This window comes from Cupressus sempervirens, chromosome 8, assembly GCF_028749045.1.
Source record: "Cupressus sempervirens isolate cs-2001-9-10 chromosome 8, ASM2874904v1, whole genome shotgun sequence".
In the NCBI taxonomy this organism is placed as follows: Eukaryota; Viridiplantae; Streptophyta; class Pinopsida; order Cupressales; family Cupressaceae; genus Cupressus; species Cupressus sempervirens.
Genome location: NC_143125.1, coordinates 283,136,049 through 283,162,975, shown reverse-complemented (window position 1 = coordinate 283,162,975; position 26,927 = coordinate 283,136,049).

Here is a 26,927-nt window from a genome sequence, read left to right as displayed (position 1 = left end):
TTCCTTTCTTTACCTCAAACACTCGGTAAACACTGGCTGCTTTATTCACCTCAATCACTCAGTAAACACTGACTTCTTTGTTCACCTCGATCACTCGGTAAACACTGAGAACTAGGTAAAGCTTGGCTTACAAAGGAATGTCCGGTGAGAGCTCGGTAAACATTTAGAATCCAATAAGTGTTGTAACTAATGACAAAAATGTATCATAATGCCAACAATCTCCCCCTTTGGCATTAGTGACAAAAACACTTATGAGACAAAATTTATCTGACATGCTAATGACTAATTCTGAATATACATAGCTTCGTTATATACAACTCCCCCATAGAATGTACATACAGTATTTACATGAGCTGTATATCTCTTCCTTTGTACAATTTTTCCGAAAACACTTATTCACCCATAGTATACATATCCAACAATAATCTCCCCCTTTTTGACAATAATGCCAAAGAATAAAAGAATACATATACTTATATAGAAACACAAAAATGAGAGATGAACTCTGAATGTACCTGAAGAATAAGCTGGAGAGTCTTATCCCAATTCTCTTGCAAAATTTTGCAGGTGGAAAGAGCTACTTGAACTTCAGCCGAAAGTTCAATCACATGGTCTGCAATGGAGAAGTTATTATCATGGATTAATGTCTTTGAATGTGCAATGTGCTTCTGCATTGAATCCATGATGGGAAGGATCATGTTTTGGATATCTATCAATATAGATCGGATCCTTGCCTCTTCTCTCAGTAGCTCTGCCTGCTTCTCTAACAAAAATTTGATCCTGAGGTGATGAGATGAGCTTGAACTGGGGTCAAGCTTCAAGTTCTGTGCGCTCACCTTCCGATCCTCATCAATTTTATTTAGTTTCTCTCTTATTCCCTTAGTGTACTCGGTAACATCACAAAGCTTAGCAAAAAGAGATGTTACATTATTAAAAGAATTTTCCATATCTGCCAAAACTGAGGTTAATGCAACCTGATTTATTGCAATGTTCTGGGCAATGTGCCCCAACACCTTATTATCAAATTTCTTTGCTGCACGCTCAATTAGCTTTTCTTGTCCGAAGGCATCTTCATTGAATTTATTAACTGCCTCTTCCAATTGAATCAAAATGTGTTGAGAAGTATCAACATCAACACCTATAGCTTCAGTAATTATGTTCCAAGAATCCTTAATTATCCTGTATTCCTTATCCCTTTCCGATCTTAACTGCATTTGAGTAGCCTTTTTATCAATAAGTTGACTAGCATACCTCATTTCTTCAATGGTAGCATTATCAAAGTCAATCTTTGGAATTACTATCTTTGTGTCCAAGTCAATGTCTTCAGGAATTTCCTTTCCAGTGATCATAAGTCTTAATGGTTGCTTTTGTTTGACTTCTGAGATGACTGGTTTGACCTTTGGAATAGACACAACAGTAGAGACAGAAGGACTAGCAGTAAAAACTGGGATGCTTTAGGGTTGAGTGCCAATAGGAGTATGTACAGGATCAAAAATTTGAGTACTGGCCAAAAATGGTGATACACTTGGTAATATAGTATCTAAGCTCACTGTGCCTGAAGTAGATGGTGACAAAATTGTAGAAAAAATTGGAGTAGTCAAAATTGGAGAACTCACAGCAATACCAACTAATGATGATGGAGTCAAGGAGTACCTTGGGTGGAATCTGTGATTGAGCTCCATTGGGATCGAGCGATTCAGCGATGGCAGGAATGAGCTTGAACGTAGGTGCCTTCCATTCCGTTCCCTTCACAAGCATTTCAGAACCCTTCTTTGCCTTGCTGCTGCTGGTGCTTGCGGATGCCATTGCTGCTCGGTGAGTGAAAAGGTTTCGTAAGAATACTTTGCTGGAAAATCTCTTCAAATTGCTTGAACTTGCTTGAAAGCCTTTTTTTTTTGTGTAAATCTTGAATTCGCAGTGAAAAATGAGGTCAAAATCTACCCTTTTGATAAAAAATTTGCCATTAATGTTCAGTACGGAGGTAGCTGCGATCGATAGACTGTCATCCACTAGCTCGGCTTAAACTTCGCAACTCGGTGACCAAAAGAAAATAGGTTAAACTGACCTTAACTCGGTAAGAGAAGAACCAACCATGCTCGGTAAGTGCAACTTGGTGAAAGAAGCCTTATTGCACCCGACTGAGCTCGGTAAGGTCATGTACCGACCATGATCCTGATGTATCTGAAATACTGATTTGATCATATTTTCATTCTAGGACTGCTTAGGATATTGCTTTGTAGATACAGTCCTGGTCTTATCCTGATGAGTCTTAATTGGAAATGGTAGAGTCACTCACTTTTTGAGTGACCATTCCATCACTTGAATTATCTGGCTCGGTAGACTTAGGAATCCATTGCTGCTTCATTTTCTTCTGAATATTGTCTACTTTGATTTTCTTCTCATCCTCGACTTTCTTTATGTTCATGCAGTTTTTAGATATATGACCAAGTTCTGTACATGTATAACATCTTACAGTGGTATCCCTTTTTCTTAGGTGATGCCTTGCACAGTTTATGCCAGTATGACCATATTCTCCACAATAATGACATCTGCACCAAGTGTTGTAGTCCCAACCAAATATTTCTTTGACAAGTTGTTCAGCTGGATTAAATGATTTGGATTTGTATTGTGATGCCTTATGACCTTGCTTTTGGCATTTGTGACATTTACCTTCAAATTTCAGTTTCTCTTTGCATTCATTGGCTTTATGTCCATGCTGATTGCAATTGTAGCACTTTCCATTAAATTTGCCATTTCCATTGCTCCAACATCTGTTATATGTATGACCTAACTTACCACAGTGGCTACAAGTAGGTCTTTGATTCTTTTGAGTACCCTGTTTGGAGGATTCACCTTCTTCCTTGTATCCAAGGCCTGCTTTACCATTTTGTTTATGAAAGTTTTCTTCATTTTGCAGATTCAATTGATCCATGTCCTTTTGAGATTTTACCATTTTCTCATTAACTTGTTTTTCAGAGATTAGATCACTTTGTAAGCTTGCATTGATTTTCCTTTCAGTAATTAAGTCATTTCTCAAATTCTCATTCTCAGATCTTAGATTCATAATTTCTTTATTTGCATTAGATAATTGAGTTACAAGATTTTCAAGCTAAGAGGATTGATTATTCCTTACCTCTAAGTCTTCAGCTGCCTTGTTCCTTTACTCCAAGATTTCATATAGCCTGAAGGACTGGATTTCTTGTTCCCTTTTGAGCTTTCTTACTTCTTCCTGCAGAGATCCATTCTTTTCTAAAAGTTCTTTGATTGCTTTGTCAGCTTCATCTGAACTACTTGATGGTGAGAGATCTTCAATCTTTTCTTCAACATACTGATGGTCATTCATTTTCCTTGAACGTTCTTTTCTTCTTTTCAAGGATTGTGAAAGATGCTCTTTTGCTTTATTGAGTTGAGCCATGGCCATTTTTAGATCTAGCTTTTCATTCTCAATAGATTTGTCAAGTCTGAATATCTCTATTGTCCTTGATCTTTGCTCAAGCTGTGAAACTTTTATCTTGAGAACCTTATTGCTCTGATACCAATTGTTGGAAATATTCAAGATATGACAAGTTACTGAGAGGGGAGGGGTGAATCGGTAACTTTTAAAATTTCAAACAATAAAACTGCATACTGATATATTCACCATTCATCCAAGTAACCTACTGTAAGCATGAAACAAAATCATTTGCAACACTTGAACACACAAATTTGGTGACCTAGAAACCTTCCAAATAGAAAGTAAAACTGGGGTGGGGATGAAACCCACAAAGCTTCGTTACTGCAGTATGAAGTTGGCCGGTTAAGGCTTACAATGACCACTTCTGGTGATCTGCCCTGTTAGGAGCACAAAGGATTACTAGATCCACCTTGTTAGAGGATTTACAAACATACAATAAAGTATGCACTCTGTTAGGAGATTTACAAAAGACTGTTAAGTCTACCTTGTTAAAGGATTTACAAAAACTGATTCACCTGTTAGAATGAAACAGAGGATCTGATTACAACTGATTGCTGATAAGATCCGCTATGCTCTGATTCACCTTGATGTCATAGATAAAACTTTTATGCTCAAAAACTTGACCTTGCTGAATACCTTCACAACTCAGCACACATACTTTCGCTCACATGTATTTCTTTCACACTTTCACATTTTCATTCATTACCATTACATTTGAATGATACAATACATTGCATATATATACCATCCAAATAAAAAATACATGCAAGGTTGGCCAAAACAACAAGTGCAAATCTCTATACAAAGTCAGCCCAAGGTAAAAACTCAGGTTCACTGAACTGACTCGGTGTCCTTCTGATACTCGGCCTCCACTGCATTACTCGGCATCGTCATGCACTCGGTAGAAGTGAAGGCACGGTCCATACTAAACACTTCGAGTAGTTCTGAACTTGGTAACCACTGGAGACTCGATAGAAGAGATGTCACTCGGTGAACACTTCTATCTGAACTATAGCTTGGTGATCAAAGGAAACACTTGATAGAACCTTATGACTCGGTGATAGTTAGTTTTCCTTGATAACCGTCTGAGCTCGGTAAAATTAATTTCCTTGATAACCTCAGGAGCTCGGTTATCACGAAGTTCTCAGTCAATACTAAGTACATCTTCACTCGGTCAAAACTGATTCCTTTCTTTACCTCAAACACTCGGTAAACACTGGCTGCTTTGTTCACCTCGATCACTTGGTAAACACTGACTTCTTTGTTCACCTCGATCACTCGGTAAACACTGAGAACTAGGTAAAGCTTGGCCTACAAAGGAATGTCCGGTGAGAGCTCGGTAAGCATTCAGAATCCAATAAGTGTTGTAACTAATGACAAAAATGTATCATAATGCCAACATCCATATGGTGTTGGAGTCAACTCCAAACTATGGTTCTGTAGGGTGTTGGAGTAGGCTGCAAATCATAGATGATAGATATATCTGTGGTAGTGTACGTCGATTAGACCAATAGTATTGGCCTGTGGCATGTGAAGCATCTTTTTGAGCCACAACTATCTTGTTCCTTGTAGGAGCCTGGTGTTGATATTGACATAGTTTGGAACCATATTTCACTTGGTACATGGTGTATTTTTGGTTGAGTGCATGTTGTATAGGTTTGTATTGGTGGGGTTTTTATTATGTTATTAGTCTATTTTTTGGTATAAGAAGCATTTTTTTGCTATTCTAGCAGATATTTCATCTTGTTGGAGGTTTTGGAGGTCCATGTGCTCAAATTAGTCATTGGTCACAAGTGTTCTTACATCTTCAAAGAAGTCACTAATCACAAGTGTTCTTACATCTTACAAATGTCTGTATGGCAAAATAAGGTGAGCAGTTAGCTATAGCAGAGGAAAGTTGTAGAAAGAATATAGTAGTAGTATAACAATAATGTAGGTCTTTATTAAAATAGAATCTCATTATAGAAAAGTCATGTTTGTTAGTACTCTTCACTTAAGAGATTTTTACATTTTAATTGGATAAATTTAGGCATAAAGTAGTATTCTCTAATTGTAGCATACTCTTTTTAAAAAGAAATGGTAGTTAGCAATTCATAATAGAATCATGTTTATTTTTCATATTAAAAGTATTACAATTAAAAAAAAAGTTTGTAGTTGGAAGACTACAAGGAAAAGTTACATTGCATAGCAGTCCAACAAATATTATAGAGCTAGATCAAAATATGGGAAAAGGCTATCATTCAAACTAATAATATTTAACACATGATACTCTTGACCTGTAAAAATACCTAGCAGGTGCCGAATACCCAAATATCTCTATCATAGGAGATGAGATCATACATATATAAAAGCTTAAATAAAGGTTAATGGAGGAAAAATGATATGAAAAAGATGATATCCAATAGAGGTAACAAGATAGAGACAACAGAGGGAGATAAAAAGGATACATATATAGGGAGAGGAGGTGAGAAGAGCTAAGGAGATAAATATAAAAGAGGGAGATAGAAAGGATACATATGTAGGCAGAGGGGGTGAGGAGAGGTAAGGATATAGAGACAAGTGAGGGAAATAGAAAGGCTAGATATTTAGGGAGAGAGTGCAAGGAGAGGTAAAGAAATTCAAAAAAGGGAGGGAGATATATTGGAATATAGAAGTAAAGATAGAGATGAAATTAATACTATAACATTTTTATGTATTAATTGGATACAATTTCTTGATGATGGACCATTGAGTATGATCGAAAATATTATTTGATGCAAATATAATCCAAATAGTTGAATCCAAAGCCTACTCTAATTAATATGGATTATAGAATCTATTATGGTGATAAAGAATGAGAGTGAGAGATAAAGAAAGATGAATACAAAGTGAGGGTGAGTTATGGAGAGAGGGGGGGAGGCAGGGAGAGAGAGGGATATTTATCTAGATGAATATCAAGTGAGAGGTAGAAGAAAAATGGATAGTGAGTTAACAATCAATCAAGAGGTAAAGATAGAGAACTAGGGAGATAGAAACTAGGGATATATGGAGAGGGGGAGATAGATAGGTAGAGATATATTATAGTGAGATAGAGTGATAGAGATATAACAAGGATAAAGAAAGGGATATTAGAAAATGAAGAAGGGGAGATATAGAGAGGGAGAGGGGAGATATAGTGGGATAAAAATGGAGAGAGAGAGAGAGAGAGAGAGAGAGAGAGAGAGAGAGAGAGAGAGAGAGAGAGAGAGAGAGAGAGAATGGAGGGAGATTGGTATAGAAATATGGAAGGCAGGGAAAGATAGGGAGAGATAATGATAGAAAGACGATGATGTGTAGAGGGTAGAGTAAGAGAGATAGATAGTAAGGATATAGAGAAATGTATGGATATTGAGAGGAAAATAGATATGAAGGGGCGAGAAGATGTTAGATATAGAGAAGATGATAGATTGATGAGATAAGAGAAAAATAGATAGAGAAATAAAGATAGATCTATAGAGAGATGACATTTAGAGAGGATGGGAGGGAGAGACACATATAGGGACAAATAATTAATTGAATTCCATATCTCCAAGGCATACCCATTGCACACTAAGGGTTTATTGGTAGTAATATTTTTATATTATTACATATTTAATATAAGAGTCAACACATCATCTATATGAAGTATGATGGATAGACCTAATATGTCTTGACCCATCTTCATATTATGTGTATGATGTATAATGATGTGTGAGAGAAGAAAGGCATACATGGGTTTGAATTAAATAAACATAGCTTCATGAGAAAAGCTCTAGCATAGATGTTTTGTTTCAAGAAAATTAGCACACAAATGGAAGCAATTGGCATCTTGGGAAAGTGGTACCTTTAAGGCTTGGCTTAATTGGCACACTGGAAGCTTTGACTGCTTCGAGTGTTTGTAATGGGTGCCATCCATAATTGTCCACTTAAGATTTTCCATTCACAAAGACTATTAATGGATGGATCCTATCTCATCCTCCATCATTTGTTCATCTGTTAGTACGATTGTCTAAGCAATCGATGATCTGGCAGACAATTATGTTATTTTCAAAAATTCCAACTCTTGCCCAATGATTAAACATTTTCTCAAATCAAGATAGAAAAATAATAGTGGCTAGGGAAGAGGCTAAGAAGATGACTTTACAAGGTTACATTACTGCGAGCTAGAATCCAACCAACATTTTAAGCTGAATGATTCATATTGCAACCAATTTTATTACATAGTTTTGTAACATTAAGTCATTTTTTTTCCAAAAGTTTGGACTATAAAATATTTGTAGTGCTTTTGTAAGAACACTTTATTTTTTTTCAATGGTGCATGGATTCGAATAGGTGAATCAAATACAAGAAAAATAATAACATTTCAATAAATTATCAATTAGGTACAATACAAAAAAAAAATTATTATGACCCATTTATAGAAGATTTAGAGAAATGATATTAATACTTAGTCATTCAAAAAATTATGGCATATTAGAGACCATAAGATTTATAAGACATAAACTAAAATAGGATATCTATTGTTGGTAGTTTAGAAATGGACAATTTGACTGCGTAAAATGAAATCCTCTATTTCGTACCATTTGAGCTAGTATTCAAATTATAGATTACAAAAATATCTATATCTTAGAGAAATTAGATTTGACTAACTTATTCTATAACTCATTGTAACATTGGACTCAATTACAATATTTGCAATATAAAAGCAATATATATTTATTAATCCATGTTAATAAATTTATGAAAATAGTAAAGCTATTAGTTTCAATTAATTATAATTAAGGTTTTTTTTTTAAAGTTAAGTATAAGGGTATGTGCAGGATAATGGTGTGCCAAAATGTGGGGATGTGCAAAAAGTGGAGTTTGAAAATGTCTAAAAGCATTCCAAAATCTACTTTGACTTTTTTCTACCCACCCTGATACCAACGCTAATACATTAGGGGTAAATTTGTGATGTCAATTTGCGACGGCAGGCAAATGTAATGTGTTTTTGGCTTCTTTTTTTCAATTGTAGCCCGACGGCGCTGCAATTGTGATGCTAATGGGATATAAGGAAAAAAATAAGCAGCTCCACAACAAATTCCTCTTAGACCAAAGTGATGACTTCACCGTCCTCAATAGAGCACTCTTGGGTGGACTCTCGGGGATTCTCAGCCATGTATGAAAAATGTTTACAAAGCTTCTTTACCCCTCCTCCTGTTTTACGTCATCAACTTCAATTGACTATTTTTTTCATCTCCATTTGGTAAGAACAACATTACTTAGTTATATCCCTGTACTTGCCCTTTTGCGGCCTAATGTTTATTTGTGTAAGTAGAATGTTTTTCTTGCACTTTTTCACTCCCTCAAAGGTTAATCAGAATATCAAATGGCCCAGTCATTTCTAAGGATGGGGAATGTCTAGGTTTGGACATTGAGCAATGCTTTTGTATGATTTGGACATTTATTCTTTTTCTAGGTCTTCCACAACTTGTTAGATAACTTTTTCATTCTCTCTTCATTCAATTTCCTCATCATCACTTTCCTTATTTATAGATTTATGACCTCTTCTTCTATCCTATTTAGCATCTAACTAGATAAGTACATTTTCTCTATTCTTCCAACAATATTAGCAACGGCTTGGCCTCTACCCATTCTTCAAGGAGGAACCTTGACTTTGGACCTTATGCAAACATCCTTTAATTTGGTGATATATCTACAAACTCCCCTACAAAGTACCTCAATGTCTTTCTTTATTTAAAAGCTTTCAATGTGGATAGCCAAAAATTCAATAATCTATTTACAAGAAAGAAACTTGGTTGTCTCTCATAATCTTTTCTCAACATTCAAAGTCATGCCTTGATACCATTTTGTACAGCTAAAGGGTCCAACTATGCAATCAAGTACAAGCATATAATGGAACTCAATATATATCAAATAAACAATGATAGGCCTTTGTTGATCAGCAATAATGAAATACATTACAGTTTGTTAGTATGGGCTTACAACAAAAGGCCTAAACCTTCAAAGATATATATGGGTGCAAATATGTTGTAAACCACAAAACCGTATGATATTACAATAAAATTATATTGATATGCTATCAACCTATGAGCCTTAGTTCTAGGTTAAAATCTCTCAATTTGATCTATTGAGAATGCTACTATACATTGCTCAGGAATGATGTTTATAAAGTGATCCTTAGCCTCTAAAATCATTTGTATCAGCCATAAGATGGTAGACAACTTGATGCAAGATAAAATATCTAATTGTGATACATGTAGAAGGGAATCTTATACATCAAATGTAACTAAGAATGTGAAATGGATCTATAAGAAATTCAAACCACAAAATTTTTTGAACCAGTGAGCTTGGAAATTTAAAAGTGTGGCTACAAAGTTTAAATGGTTGCCAAAAACTAAAAACTCTAATGCGCCTATGAATGAGCCTAAAAATCATAAGCACCTTAGTGATGTGAACCATAGATTGTGAACATATGATGGTTGGAACATTATAAAAAACCTGCATCAAATGAAAAAGGAAACATTTTTTGTTGATGCAAGATTGCTCATACACCTTGATTGCTTGCATTGGCTCAATAGCTTAGAAGATCTATTCATAATTACATCTATTATTTCTAAAAATCTTTCAATCTCTTGGTTAATATAATTGTGGTCCTCATGAAATTTTTGAAAACTTTGATACATGAGAAATGGTTTTAAGACATGTGCTCTATGGCATGGGTGATGATGATAAGATGCAAACAATTCAAGGTCGGTAAGTCAATTTGAATGGAAATCATCCTACATTCTAGCAAGAAGCCTAAGGAGGAAAAATGAATTTCCATCAACATTTATATCCTTGCTTAATTTAAGCCCTTCCAAGATTTTGTATAAATTTGATTTTTTCTCTAAAATTTCAAGGATTCTTATTTTCTATACAATGGAGAGATATACCCATCAAAAGGAAATATGCAATAATCTTGTCAGCGAGCATCTCTAACACCAAAATATTAAAGTTCCAATGAAAAAAAAAATTAGTCATCTTGAAAATTGCGCAAATTCATTTATCCAAGATTATATAAAAATAGATTTCCATAATAAATTTCATAGAAACATTTATGATGTGAATTTAAGCAAGAAATAAGTCAACGACACAGCATTATCTCAACAAACCTAAAAAGGGCTTCTTTCTTTGCTATGATGTTTATCCAGGTCAAACACACAAAAGAGTTATATAGTAGTCAAACTTACTGGCAGAGCTTTTATGTACTCCAGAATCATCTTGAAGTTGTTATCGTCCATTGATCCTTGTTTTGAAGTTGTAATAGTTGCTCTCTATTACATTTTACCAATGGAAGAAATCATAATTTGTCAAGTTATAAATAAAAGCAAGTCCTATTCAGTTGCAGTCTAGCCACATACAAATCTTTTCAAGTGCTTTTTATTTGTTAATGTGAAATAAGAAACAAATAATGTAAATAATACATGAACTAGAAAAAGGATTGCCCACTTTCCTGGCTCAAAGAGAATTCTCATCGTATGTACAAGGAATGGATCCAATCCAGGATCATCAGGTTTCACAAGCCAAAAAATGGAGAAAGGTAGCCTACAATACATGACAATAAGTAGCAACCAATTTCAGTAATTTGTGTTCACTATTTTTAATCTTTAGAGCTTTTATGATCATAATTAAATTATGTTAATATGTGTATGTGCTATAACCATTAACTGAATTTCAAAAACCAAAAGTTGTCTACCTTGCCATAGCCTATACATGTTGCAAACCATGTCAACTATAGTTTACATAGAGACGTATCCCCAGCTAGCCCAGTTTAGTATTATAGTATATGCCTTTCCATCTCCACCAACAGAGAATAATAGGCCTTCATATCTGTCAACAACAAGTATAGAAAAAGTTTATAGTTATTAAATGTTCAAAGGAAATTTACAATGCACTAGTATATATTTTAATTTAGTCTATGTCAAAATCATTTCCTATCAACTTTAAAGAATTTATTTATGAAATTAGATACTTCAAAAAATACCTCAAGGAAAGATATAACTTAAGGGGCTAAAAGTTTCTTTAAGAAACATTTATAGATACAGAAGTTGCTCTAAAATTGTTTGTACCATTTCGAATCTATTAATTGGCTAGTTAGATCATAAATGTATTTATAGAAGTGTTAACAATTAATCTCACTTTTATAATTACTATAATCTGTAATGATTTTTCCTCATGTTCCTTACATGTATACTATAATGAATAGTCCATAAAAGGAAAAACATCCAATTTTAATAACACACATTTGTACCTATCAAGTGTAAAACACAAGGGAAGAGAAAGCCTCTTTGTTATCTCCACATATCCAGTTCTAGTATACACAAATCCTACAAATGAAATTTATATTTATAAAGTAATAGACTTATCTGATAAGGAAAATACTCTTTTAGTGAAGGTGTCATCACTTAAGTCATGATATCATGTGGCAATTGAGATAGCAAGGAATTCATTCGATAAGTAAACAATTGAAAATTTATAATTGTATCCATTTACCATGCCATTGAAAAATTGTAAAGAAATTAAAAACTAAAGGACTACTGAGATAGTTCTAAATAGAAACATGAATGAACCAAGTTACAATTGTTTGTAATGGAGAAACCAATTATTTTAGTGATAGCGAGGATCAAATCAACTATAGATTTGCTAGATCTCTCATTAAATAGAACTTCCAAAGGTGGCCCCCCTTTGATTATTTCGATTAATTACCATTTTAAAAACGAAAGAAGCAACCAGATTTCCCTAAGACAGTCTTGTATTTTGAAATAAGTCTAGGCACTTGCACTTAATTTCTTCAACAAGAAGTTATTTGGTAAAGAATGAAATACGTATTCCTTTCCTTTCTCAGCATGTTCTACAATGTTACTTATCAATTGGTTATCTATCATGCATTTAATTAGCAATGACTTATCATTTTTATTTACAAAATGAAATTTGCAATAAATCCCAAAGGAGAAAAGTTAGAAAATCCTGGGACATTAAGAAAAAAGAGGAATCAAAAGAAGCAAACTTAATTTTGATTGGAGTCTAGTATTGCAATAAGTGGACCTCCTTTTAGAGATGAAGAGGTCATGAGCAAGAAGAAGTGTTGTCTAAATGTTGGATGGTGTTTTTGATTGAGTTAGCTAGGAAGCAACCTTGATCCCTCACAAGTTTAGTTTAGCTAACAATATCCAGTACAACCAACATAGAAACAATAGCAGGCAGAATACAGACAGAAGCATAAAACCTCACCCTACTATATAATAGCCCAATATACAAAAAAAAAGATGATCTATCAAAAACCTTAACCCATAGATCCCATTTAACACTATCATAGCCATAAGAAAAGTATTGGTATCACTAAAAGACTTATTAGTCCCATGCCCATACTTCTCACCAATATCTACAGTTAAACCATTATAGCTAATCACAACCATAGTAGGCATGCAGACCTTTACATTATTACTAGCATTATAGAAAAGCATACTAAAACTACATCTAAATAACTGCACCATCACACAGCACCAAGGCCTCAAAGTTTCAAATAAAATAGAAAACTTATGAAATATAACAAGACCAAAATGGCATAAAATCTAGTCGACCAATAGGAGAATCACCATCATTTAGAGCGTTCCTTGCAGGGCTCAGCTTCTCATCCATTGGCTATGGCACGAAATTGAAATTAGGGCCATTTAAAGTGCAAAATAATTTACCTTCCCTGCATTTAAACCCATATTTTTGGAACAAAGGTTATTATCATTTCTCAATCCATTTTCACTGTGATAGTGAATAGAAAAATTTCTTTATTTATTTCTTTTCTTGATACATTCACTACTCCCTCGACGACTACTCTTGTGTCTTATAAAGACCTTACTTTTCTAGACTTTTTCCCATCTAACTGACTCATAAAACTAAACCAAAGATCCCTTGGTCACCAACTGTCCCTCATAACTGTCACATGATAGTAACAAACACTTTTTTAACAACGCTCATTATTTTTTTTGTTATCCTTCCTGACAAGGACTTATAAATCCTTGTTTTTCATTCCTAGGGACTTATAAAAGACTTTTAAAACAACCTTCACACCCCTATAATCTCAACTAACCCATTCAATCCTTATTTGGCTTATGTTGCCAACATTGGCAATTTACAAGATCTTGCACTTTTAGTGCATTTTACCCTAGTTAGAGCCTTATTACATTATGTAAACAGTATTATTCATTGCCATCAACCTATAACTCTTCCTAGGACACTCTAGGACTTCAAATGACTTCACAATGACCCCTTACTTCACATTGCTATTCTTAGCAATACATTACAATTTGACAACTTTATGAAATTCCTTACATTTTGATGGCTTCAATAGCCATAATCCATCATCAAATGATTTAACATGTCTTTATTAGGCATTCATTTCCCTTGGTACCTTCATGGTCTCCTTCATGACTCCTGGTGTACCCTATAGGTTCATGTGTCCCTTGGGTGCCCCTGCACCATTGTACCACCTCACTAGTTGTGCTTCCTACATCAACCTTGTTTGTATCTTCAAAAATTACATCTCAAGTAGTAGCTGTTAATGTCTGTTGTGAATCATTATCTAGTTGAGCATCGATGATGTTAACTCCCCGAGCCTACTAAGAACTTTGTTCTAGCATTGGTGCATCAAAAATATTAACTACAGATGCCTGCTAAGAATTTTGATCCAAATTTGTGGATGTTTGATTTAAATTTTCTATCATTCTTTAGAGGGCAAGACAAATTCCAGCTGTCCCTATCTAACTATTTCATTTCTTCAATATGCCCCATGGATGACCATTTCATTTCTTCAATGTGCCCTATGGATGTCCCTATCTAACTATATATCTTTTGATTGCATATAATAACTAATTTATGTACTTTTTCATGACTATGTTTGACTCATATAATTGTGATATCTCTAGCACTATGATGTCATTTAATATGTCTTGCTAAAGCTTGTAAATTTTGTTCCTTTTTCCATGTCATGTAATATATCTTGGTTTGTAGATTATATATTTTGAAATTTCTGTTAGGCCTTGTAGCTTGTATAATTTGATTTCTCGAGAGCTTCTATAGCTAAGCAAGAAGGCCATTGCACGAGTTATAGCTAGGCGCTCAGGTATGAAAATTGTATATTTTTTAATCTAAAGTATATTTTAACTAGACTTTTATCTTATATGTTTTGAAATTTCTTTTAGTGGCTTAATCTTGTAAGATCTCTTGAAATAAGACCTTCAGGTAGTTCATCAAAGTTTTACAAATAATCTTATCCACAAATTTTCCTAGAGCAATTGACTGAATGTTATAAAAGTTGATTGGGTTAAATGTCTTAGGAATAAAGTCAAAGAAAGTATTTTAAAAATATTAAAGTATTTAGCTAGGTCTAAGAAGATTTGTGTGCTTTTGACAATTTTTCTTAGTTTGTGAAAGTTGTAGACTGAAGTTTTCATAGCCCAATTTTTGCTTCTTGTGAAGAATGATCATGTCAGATAATATAAGTGAAGAACAAAAAAGGGAGACAATTGCTATATTTTTGTCTAACTTGAAAAGAAAAGGTGATGGAAAACTTGCAAAATTTGTAATGGCTTAAACCGTAGAAGACTGCTAATCAAAATAGTTAAGAGACATTGTAGGGAGAATGGCCACATTGAAGGGGGGCATGACTATCATCCACTGGTAAGTTGTTCATTATATCATTTTAACAATTTATATACATATGAAATCACTTGATGATGAGTTGATGATCATGGTTTATTTATGTTAATCAATTTTATATAAGTTGATCTCCCTAGGGAAGTACATGATATGAACCACAACAACTTGAAGAATATGGTTTTCAAAGTGGAGGAACATGGAGGTGTGAATATCCAAGGTGAAGATAATGATCCCATGGAAGATGATGATCATCTACTAGAAAACACAATTGAAGATGATGGTATAAATAAATTGATCCATAACACATTTTGTCCAATCATATCTAATCATGATGATGATGATAGTCTCGATGTACCTCCACTTCAGAAGGCATACAAGCCCCTATACAAATACTCCCAAACAACTCTTCTCTCTATTGTATTGTTGTTGTTGAACTTGAAGGTTATGAATGGTTTATCCAACATAACAATGTCAGATATGTTAAGGTATGTCATATATGTCTTTATAGTTAACAAAGGGTGGATAATGTACCACTGATATTATTTATATTAACAACTTATATTTTTTGTTTTCGATTGATAGGTGAGTTTCTATTACCACCATCAAATATTCTACCTCACTCATATCGAGAATTAACTACTCTTATGAAAGATATTGGAATGGAGTATGAAGAAATACATGCTTGTCCCAATGATCATATTATATATTATAAAGAACATGAATTTGCAACACAATGCCCTATATGTCATACGAGTAGATATTGAATAGACTGACTAACAAAAAAGGTGCCTCAAAAGGTTCTTTGATACATCCCCATTATTCCACGGATGCGACAATTATTTAGGTGTAGTGGCTTGGCTCAATTTATGGATTATCATGCATGCAATAGAAGTTGAGATGACATTATTCAAATCCTTGCAGATGGTTTGGCATTTATGAACATAGAGGAAAAGTGGCAACACTTCAAAGAAGAACCTTGTAATCTGAAGCTTTCATTGGCAACAGACGGTGTCAATTTATTTGGATAGATGAGATCTGTTTACTTAGTGTGGCCTATTGTTGTTATCAACAATAACATTCCTTCATGGATGTCAATAAAGAAGGAGCACATTATGTTGGCAATGATTGTTCTAGGTGTCTTATCATTTGATAGTTATTAATTTACATGTACTTACAATCTTGTAGTGAAACAATCACAATAATTATGTAATGTTACTATTCATTCAAGTAGGTAAATATCAAGTAAAAGATATGAATGTATATATTGAGCCTCTTATCAACGAGTTGGTGGAGTTATGGAATAGTGTCACTATGTATGACACATCTAGACCAATAGGACAAAGAAAATTTCAATTCCATGCAATACTTGCATGGACAATACATGATGCCCCAGGGCTAACACATTTTTGTGGTATGTTATAGTGAATTCAAGTTGCGCACAATAATTCTAATTATAAAAATCAACATATTTAATAATCCAATTATATCATTATCTTGTAGGTCTTCAAACAAAGGGAAAATTTGCATGTCCAATTTGTGGTCCAAAGATGAAATCTTGTCATTCAAAAAGTTTAGGAAAGCAGGTGTTTGATGAGTGTAGACACTTCCTCCACAGGAATCATAAGTATCAAAGTATGAAAAAACATCTTTTCAATGGGAAAGAAGAGGCTACATCAAAGCCACGAAGAATGACACCTTGCCTATGGAAGTTGGAATATAATAGAATTAATCGTCAAGATAATGTCATTCCACCTAATAGTTTATATTTTTAATTTGTATAATTCTATTGTGATTTTTGTTTACTAATTGTGTAATTGATGATCATGAAGGTCGTCAAGGCAGTACTGACAACCTTCCAAAGGGACTAAAATGCTATCCCTAACAATTTAGTAGGTTGCCCTACTACATGCCCTTACAAATTGTGCATTTATTTGATACTATGCATATTGGAAAGAATATAATAGAGACATTGTGGAAAATATTGGGTGGAGGGCATGACAAAGAAAAAATTGTCAAAATTTGTAATTACATTCATGAATCCAATCATGTATTGAAGAATTTCATTCACTCAAATAGCAACAGAGATCAGATTAATATAAGTGCCCTTCCTTGGTTATTAACAAAGCAACAAAGTGATGCCATAAAAGAAGTCATATGAAAAATTTGATTTCCCACAGGATTTGCTACGAACATAAACAATCTCATATAAAAAAAAAGTGAATTTGAGCCAGGGCTCAAAATGCATGATTGGCATACTTTCGTCAAGGTAAGTTATGTTCTTTTGTATTTATAATATATTCATAAACTACGTGTATTTTTCATTATGTTATGTTAGGAAGTCATGAAATGATTGGTTTATAATTACTGCAATGCGTGCTTCCTCTATCTCTCCTAGAGCACTTCAACAGTAACATCAAACAAGTGATATACGATCTTGAAAAATACATGAGGTAAGCAGTAATATTTGTTCAATTTGTTGTATATATTTATTATATTTGCAAAAAAAATTTCTTCCTATGTAATCTATTGTATATTATTTTGTAAAGTCTCGTATCTATATATTTTTTGTGACTTGAATCTCTTAATGTAGGTGGTTGTCATCTAAAGAAATCCATAAAGAAGATATAAACTATTGGAAGAGAAGAATTCCTCATTTATTGTGTGAAATGCAAAAGTGTCTACCTCCAACTTTTTTCAATGCACAGGAACACTACCTCATACACCTAGTTGAGGAGATTGAATTGTGTGGACTTGTACACACTAGGTCAATGTGGATGATTGAGAGGAACTTGAAATGTTTGAAGGCTTTGGGTCAACAAAGAGCACATCTTGAGGGTCTATGGTAGAGGGATATATGGTATACCAGACTATGGTATACATTACTAAATATCTTCCTAAGTTTGCATTAAATATCTATGTAGATCGCATTTGGGATCTGAAGCCTTTCAAAAAATTAGAAGGGGAGTACTTGATGGAGAAAGGTACATTGAGGAAAGTGAGACATAATAAATTATAAGATTTTATTCTAAAAAATTATTTCTTAATCTTCAAAATAAATTGGTTGTAAGTTGTCCCTTTTTTTTTGTATAGATGCTGGAGAGTGGGATGCACTACATTTGTATATTGCAAACAATCTTGATTGATTGATGGTATGGATTGAATGATGTCAACATTCTAGTTGCACATTAACATGGGAAGGTGTATCTTCATTGGTTAAAGAAGCTCATTGTAATGGAGATTCCAATGTTACGCAAAGGAAAATAGATTTAGCACGTGGTTCAAGAGATTTCTAGGTATGTACAAATTTATTAATCACCTGTATGTTTATCAACTCATGATACAATAATTCTGACATGTTTCACATATTATTTTTGGTTAAACACCACAAGGCTATGTTCTATAATGGTCAAAAATTTTGCGTCAAAGTGTTGGATGACATGAAGAAAACTTGTGATTCAGGAATAATTGTAGTCTTTCAAGTGACTGATATTTCATCTAGAAATGACTTACATCCTTCAGAGTCTGAAAATTGATACTATGGCATTTTGGATGATATAATTGAGTGTGACTTTAGTTTCTTCAAATTAGTACTCTTCATTGTCAAATGGTACAAGCTACAACTTAATCCAAATGATCTTGATAGAACTATTATTGAACATGATAATGGATTTACAATGGTTAATACAAGGTCATTTGAGCTATTTGGGGATGAGCCCTATGTTCTTCCAAGCCAATGTGAGCAAGTATTTTACTCAGAGGTTCCACATAAACTGTGTTGGTCATTTGTTGTTAGAAATGAACTGAGAGGAAGGCCAATAAAGTGTAATGCAATGGAAGAAGAAGATATCAAAGAAGTAGAAGATGATGTAGATGGTGATCATGATCGATAGTTATTGGATGATGTTCCTGACACAAATTTTCATGAAGAAGAAGAAGAAGATGATGATGATGATGATGCTACTGATGATGATGATGAAGATGATGTTGATGTTGTTGATGATGATGACGATGATGACGATGACGATGATGGCAAGGATGATGATGACGATGACGATGATGATGATGAGGAGGAGGATGATGATGATGATAATGATGATGATGATGATGACAAAGATGATGATTATGAAATTTAGAGGTATGCCATCAATCCTTAATCTATTTAATATTCATTTCTTAATAGAAATGTATTTGTCTTTTATGGTTACATAGTGTATTCATTATCTATTTAAAAGCTACAAGTTTCAACTACAAATAGAATATTGCTAATCTAAATTAACTATTAATCTAAATTAATTAAATAAAACTATTTAAAACACATATTGATGCGTGAATGTATTGAGCCTTATTTTCTTTCAAGTCAAAAGCATTTGTAAGTGTTTAGTTTAGAAAAGTGAATTCATTAAATATCTATAAAAGGGAGTTGTATCTAGAATAAAATTCATAGGGAAAACATAGTATAAGTGCTTACCCAATTTGTTGGTTGATAATTCTACCTCTATAGGTGATGTAGAGACCCTAGGTGGACTTGCAATCATTCATAACAAGAGGGACTTCCATAGCGTTCTCACAACACCAACCAAGCATCTTCATAAGATCCCTCTCCTTGATCCAAGCCAACTGCATAACCTATCAGAGTGCATACCAAATCCGTATGCCACCTGATGTTTTACATCTTTGGAATAATCCCATGAATGTCCCTCAATCCATCCAATGGATTCATCCAAGCAATCTAATCAACAAACTATCAAATGCTCACAATGCCTCAATAGGTGCCAAACTTGACTTCACCTTAAGTAGGTGTTTCCTCCACCTCCACACACATCAAACAACTTCAAATAGCATGTCCCCAAGGTGACTAATCCATCAACTCATCAGCTGATAAAAAAACCTAGTTTTAGCCCTTCACTAGGCCTACTTCCCTAGTAGGCTTATAATGTGAGCCTGATTTAAGTGTTATATTGTGTACCTTTTAATGTTTTTAATTTTTATGTGATGCTTATGATGGATGTGATTATTATTATGATGTGATTATGCTCACAATAATTGAATTAAATTTGCTAGAAACTGAACCCCTTTCAGGAGCATCCCGCATAGTCGCATTGATCGATAGGTATAAGTCAATACTCCTTATAGACAATATATTTAATACACTTATCAATATTAAGATTGATGTCTTCTAAGATCCCTCCCATTTGTAGGTACCAGCAAATAGGTATTTGTCAGAAGTGTCTTCCTTGAGTGAGGGAAATATAGGAATAGAAAAGGAAAGTGAGACATGTAGTTTATCTAGAACAGGGAGATTAACTAGAGGTCAAAGGACTAGAAGGAAATTCAATAAAAACATGAAATTTTTCCTTGCTCAAGAGTGGTCATGTGTGAGGCCTCACCCTGACCCATCATAGCATAGTGATACATTACCCTTATTTTGTTATTCATGACTTGAGATGTCGAGACATTATCTGATGCTTAGAACATATTTTATTATTTCATGTTGTGTGATGTTATTTTTAGATATATTTGATGATTGTCATTTAATGTTTCATGTATATGTATGTTGATGAAATCAGTAAAAGTAGGATTGAGACTTTGATTTAAGAGATTTTAAATGATTAAGAATTAAGTAGGATAAAGAAACCCTTATTGATGTATGTTTTAATTTATGTGAATTTCTGAATACGTATACATTTATGTACATATGATTTTATGGGACTACTGATGTGTGCAATCAATGTGTAGATATTTAGCCGAGAAACCCTATGGAGGAACAAAATTGATCTCCATGTGCTAAATTTGAAAACCTTGTTGTTCGTAATTCACATATTTGTACTGTGAGATGTATGTATGCATCTTCTTTGTTTAGTGAATGTTAATGTTTGTAATTATGCTCTTTCAGTGTCGCTTGACACTCGTAAAATGTTATGTGCTTCAGTGGCTATTTAGGGTTAATTGTTTAACCTTTGGACCAAGTTGGTTTAAGTTAGTGTCAGTTTTTCTATTAGATTCTTAATTAAGGTTAGTCATCCCTTAATCCAGATTAGTGCTTGGTTGCATGTTAGAGTAGTTTGAGGGTGCTATTTTATTCTTAGATTTTTATTTAGCTCTAAACCTCCTTCCTAAGGCTTAAAGCATGATATTATTCTAACCAAAGGGTATGGGTATGGGTTAGGGGTCTTTTCCAACCCCTAAGCCCCTTTTTATGACTTTTGAGGTCACTCAAAAAGTCCCTTTTTGCCTTTGTACGAAAATTGACCATGGGTATCTTGTGTTACCTCACCTCATCTCCACTTAGGGTTTAACCATAGTGTAGATTGAGTTAGGAGTTTCTAGAGTTGCTAGTGGGTGGAGATAGTTATTGCTCCTTTTGGGTGGTTGAGTTGGAGGCTTATTTAGAGGCCTTCCTTGGACTAGTTGGTTGTTACCCAATCTCTACATTTCAAGAGGTATTCTTGAAGGTTGAAGGAAGAAAAGGGATACTCTACTCAAACTTGTTCATTGCCATTACCTCTTTGTGAAGGTAGGAAATTCTCATCTCCCTTATTCAATTTTTATGTTTTGTTTTAGGTTCATGTTACCTTGTTGTTGTTTCACTGTTGTATGGTTGTGGGTATGTTGGGAAGATTTGAAAACCATGTCATTTTGGTTGTTTTCTTTTTTGTATATGCTTGCAATTTTGTGTTTTTCCTTGCCTAGGTGTTTTGGTATTACTCACCCTTGGAGAGGGCAGAAGTGACCAATTTAGGGAGAGGTCTGTTTAGTTGGACTCCAACCAGTGTAGAGTCTCTTCTCAGGATGAGAAGAGGGATAAAGGGTAGGGTGTTATGGGCCCCTACCCGTCAGCACAAACCTAGTATGAATATGGCATGTGTAAATGGAAGAACGAAAGTTCTTGATTATTAGCCCCGATTGGGCATCTGAGTTGGTGTTGTGCTTGACTTCTCCTATTGGAAGAATCCACCTTTCCCTAGTCTTGATTCATTGTGAATCCTAATGCGTAAACCATGTATGATTATGCATGTTTGTGCTGACGGGTAGTGTGTTATGGGTCTCTTTTCTGAATCAAGACTAGGGAAAGGTGGATTCTTCCAACATTACAAATGTCTTGACTTTGATCATGAAGAAAATTCAATTTAAAATTTTGTAATTGGGATTGATATCCTATGAGATTGTATTTTAAACCTTATTACAAATGGCAACGAAGCCGAGTTTTCTTCCTGATTCTTTCCCGGCTGAGCCTTGAATCAGGTTTGCCAATAAAATTGGTGTTAAGTATAATTGCTTGTCATCTGATTTAATCATAAATTTTAATTTGGATGGATGCATATCAAAATAGGATGGAGTTATGATGATGGGTTAATCAAGCAAAATTTTCTAGTTCCTTATATGTTCAAAATGAAAATTATGTTAAGGAAAGAAAACAATGGCTATGGTTGATTTATTGCAATTCAAGTTATTTATGAGATCAAATTTGCCATGCATTATTGTGACACAATTATTAACTCCATGTTATAAATCTGTTCTATTAATATATTCCTTGTAGAACAAAAGAAAAATAAATATATCCATCACTTTGTAATCTATGCTTATAAGAAATTTAAAGCTTCAAAAGAAAATTTCCAAGAGCAAAATGCTCTCTGGATTTTGCATGGGAAAGGAAATTAAATCATTGTAGAACAAAGAATATTCTCTGTAGATCCTTTTGTTTAAATTTAAATTCAAAAATAATAATAATAATAATAATCAATAAATTAAACATGAATATTTTAAGTAATATAAAACTTATATCTAATACCCATAATATCCTGCCATACCGAATGAACTTTAAAACATAACTCCTTAGCCCTTACCTAAGCATAGTAGTTGGAGGCAAAGTCAACAATGGACATGGGGGGGGGGGGGGGGGGGGGGATGTCACCCTGTCCCCATGTCACATCCCCCCCTTTCTTTTCTCCTCTCAAAGCGTGCGCTCATCTTTTCCTTGGATGGGAAGTTGAGTGGTTTGTTTTAAAAAAAAATTTCATCCTTGCCTCATGTCAACTTGGGTTTCACTGTGGGTGGGGGACGAGACAAGATTGACATAGACCGTCAGTCATGTGGATCATTGCGCAGGGAAGTTTGGGAGGTCGATTTGATAGGTGGGTAGGTGTCTTAGGTGTAGGTTAGTATTAAGTTTTGTTTTTGTTTTGTTAGTTAGTTTTAATTATTTTAGTTTGAGTTTTATTAGATGTTTTAAAATTATTTTATAATGTTAAGGGGTTAGTTTAGATATTAGTTAGGTTAGATTAGTTGTTTTAGTAGTTAGGTTGTTAAATTTAATTTGGGTTTTATTTAATGTTAAAATATGCTAGTGAGTTTATTTTTTAGTTTTATTATTACTAAGCTATATCTTAGTAAGTGGTGTTAGTATTTAGTTTTTAGTTTTTATTAGTTTACAGTGTAATTTGTTAAAGTATGTTGTTTAAATTTTATATATATTTCTTTAGTAATGCTAGTTTAGTTTCATGTTTTAATTAATAGTCTTTAAATTTTATTTAAATTGTAAATTTAAGTTCTATTTAATAGATTAGACGTTCTTTTATGAATGTTTAGATCAACTATAAATTTAGTTAGTTAGTTTAAGATAAATTAGTTTAATATGAAATTAATATTAAATTTAGTTTAGATCTAATTTATATTCGATTAAATTTTTGTTGAAAATTAAGCTAAGTTGGAGATTTAAGAAATGTTGGTATTAATAGTATCTTTGAAAATTTGTTTAATTAGTGTCCTAATAGCTTAAGTTATTCGAATAATCTAAACCCAATATTTTTTAGATTGTTATTAAAACAATTTTCACATGATTGTTTGAGCAATGTAATAACGAATCAGTAAACATTTATATCAACCTAATAACAATGTACTTCAAAATCCTGACGATGTATTCCTCCACAAAAGTTTTTAAACCAAGAATGTTGTAGAGAAACTTTTCTTAAAACTGTAATCAATCTTTTCAAACTTAGAGCATGTTTAATTATTAATTATATTTAAAAAATAAAAAATAAAAAAATTGTGTGTGTTTTACCCTCGTAGTCTGGGCATGAAATTTTGGTATCAGAGCTCGTGTTTCAACACTAGGAACCTTAAACCATTGTGCTTCCTAAACATAACTCAAACTTTTAATTGTGTAGATGCCGCCTGTTACTCATAACCGGTGAGGCAGAGGTCGTAGGACTAGGGGTGGTAGAGTGGGACAGGAGGATGGACCACCACCTCCTCCACCACCACCTCCACCTCCACCTCCACCACCACCAAACCCAAACCAGGACATTATAGATGCACTTTAGACTTTGATCAGTGTAGTTTAGCATAGAGTAGTACCTGTAGTTCAGCCAATTCAGCAGATTCTAGTAGTGGAAGCAGAGGGACTTGGAGGAGGTGGGCCTAGAGTCAGAGAGAGGACTAGGAGTCCCCCACCGAGACAGTTAGAGGGTCAGGGTGAACACGAGGAAGAGTCCATACACAAGAGAGGACCCCCTTTTGACAGACCTCCTAGACATGTAGGAGATGACATCAGGGAATTGATTCGACTCAGACCACCATTGTTTACCGGTACCACCGAGGGTTCAGTAGTAGAGGCATGGTTACAGAGCTTACAGCGGTGCTCTGGGTTACGCCCTTATGGGAGTAATCTAAAAGAACGCCTAGCAATTTATCAGTTGAGAGGGGATGCCTCCAACTGGTGGCATCAGGAGGAGATCATTGGTTGAGTGAGGATGGACACCCTCACATGGGAATCTTTCCTAGAAAGATTCTGCGAGAGGTACTTGTCGGAGCATTTCTGGCAGAAATAGATAGAGGAGTTCCATTCTCTTTATCAGAGAGGCCTTACAGTGGCTCAGTACGAGAGTAGGTTTCTCGAGCTCCTTCCCTATGTGGAATACATGAAGGACGAGAAACTATGGGTGCATCGCTTTATCATAGGTTTGAATTTCTCTCTTTAGGGTCCAGTTAGGATGGCCTTCCCTACCACCTTCAGATAGGCAGTGGAGATAGCACTAGTTGCTGAGGATAATTGAGGTAGGTAGGAGTCACAGGATCGGTCTAAGAACCGAAACTCCTCCCAGTAGGAACCCCCTTGGGAAGGGAATCAGAACTATACAGCAGGGTCCTCTAGGGGCCAACAGTCTCAGCAGCCAAAACACTAGCAGCAGCAGTAGCAGAAACCTTCTCAGGGTTATCAGGGCTCTAAGCCCAAGCAGTGGCAGTCACAGGGTCCTAGGCAGGATTAAAAAGTATAGGCCCCACAGTCACAGTCAATGAAAACTCAGCAATCTTCTAGGGGATGATTCAGTGGATCTAGTAGGTCAGGAGGCCCACAGTAGTCTGGGTCACAGGGTGCATGATCTTATACTCGCAGACCATGCTACACTTGTGGTGGCATGGGTCATATAGCTAGGGAGTTTCCACAGAGATAGGCATCCAGTGGTCAGAGCAAGGCTTTTTCAGAGCCGACAGTTGGTGACATGGGTAGATCCCATAGAGTTTTTGCAGCGGTTGACAACCACCAGGCTGAGCATCAGGCCACAGTTATCGAGGCTACAGGTATTATGCAGGGCCATATGGTTGTAGTTTTATTTGATTTTGAGGCTACTAACTCTTGTATATCTTCATTTGTGGTAGAGCATTGCGGGCTAGTGGCAGTTAGACAGGATGTTAGTTGGGAGGTAGAGTTAGCCTCAGGAGCCAAAGTGTTAGTTAGTTCCATGGTGCGGAGTTGTCAAATGCAGATTGGAGACATGTCCACTAGGACTGATCTACGCATTACCCCTCTAGGTTCTTATGATGTTGTCCTTGGCATGGATTGGCTTTATGCCCACAGTGCCAAGATGGATTGTCAACAGAAGAGGGTGGAAAGTGTGGATGACGATGGTATCTCTAGGGAGATCTTCGGAGCGAAGAGGCCAGTGTACCTTCGTATGATTTTTGCTATGTAGCTTAGATGGTGCATGCGAAAGGGTTGTCAATTGTTTGCTATCACTATTAGTGACCGAGAGGAAGATTCAGAAAGGGAGCCATCCCTTGATGATTTTCCAATCCTTCAAGAGTTTGCAAATGTGTTTCCTTCAGAGCTTCCTGGTATGCCTCTACTGCGAGCAGTGGATTTTCACATAGACCTAGTGCTAGGAGCTAAGCCAATTTTGAGAGCACCATACAGGATGACTACTCATGAGCTTAGTGAGCTAAAGGCTCAGTTGGAGGAACTCTTGGAGAAGGTGCATATTTGACCTAGTGTGTCACCTTGGGGTGCACCGGTGATCTTTGTCAAGAAGAAGGATGGATCACTTAGGTTGTGTATCGATTATCGACAGTTGAACAAGGTGACCATCAAGAACCGATACCCTCTTCCCATAATCGATGATCTTTTTGATCAGTTGTAGGGTGCCCGAGTATTTTCAAATATTGACCTAAAGTCGGGTTACCATCAATTGAGGATTGTGAATAGTGATATCCCCAAAATAGATTTTCGTACTAGGTATGGCCACTACGAGTTCACTATGGTACCTTTTGGCCTTACAAATGCTCCAGTTGTATTCATGAGCCTCATGAATGGATTATTTTGTACCTTTTTGGATAAGTTTTTGGTTGTGTTTCTTGATGACATTTTGATTTATTCTCATGATGAGAGAGAGCATGAAGAGCACCTGAGACAGGTATTGCAGAGGCTGAGAGAGAATCAGTTGTTTGGCATCTTGTCGAAGTGTGCATTCTTCAGACCCGAGATACATTATTTGGGTCATGTCATATC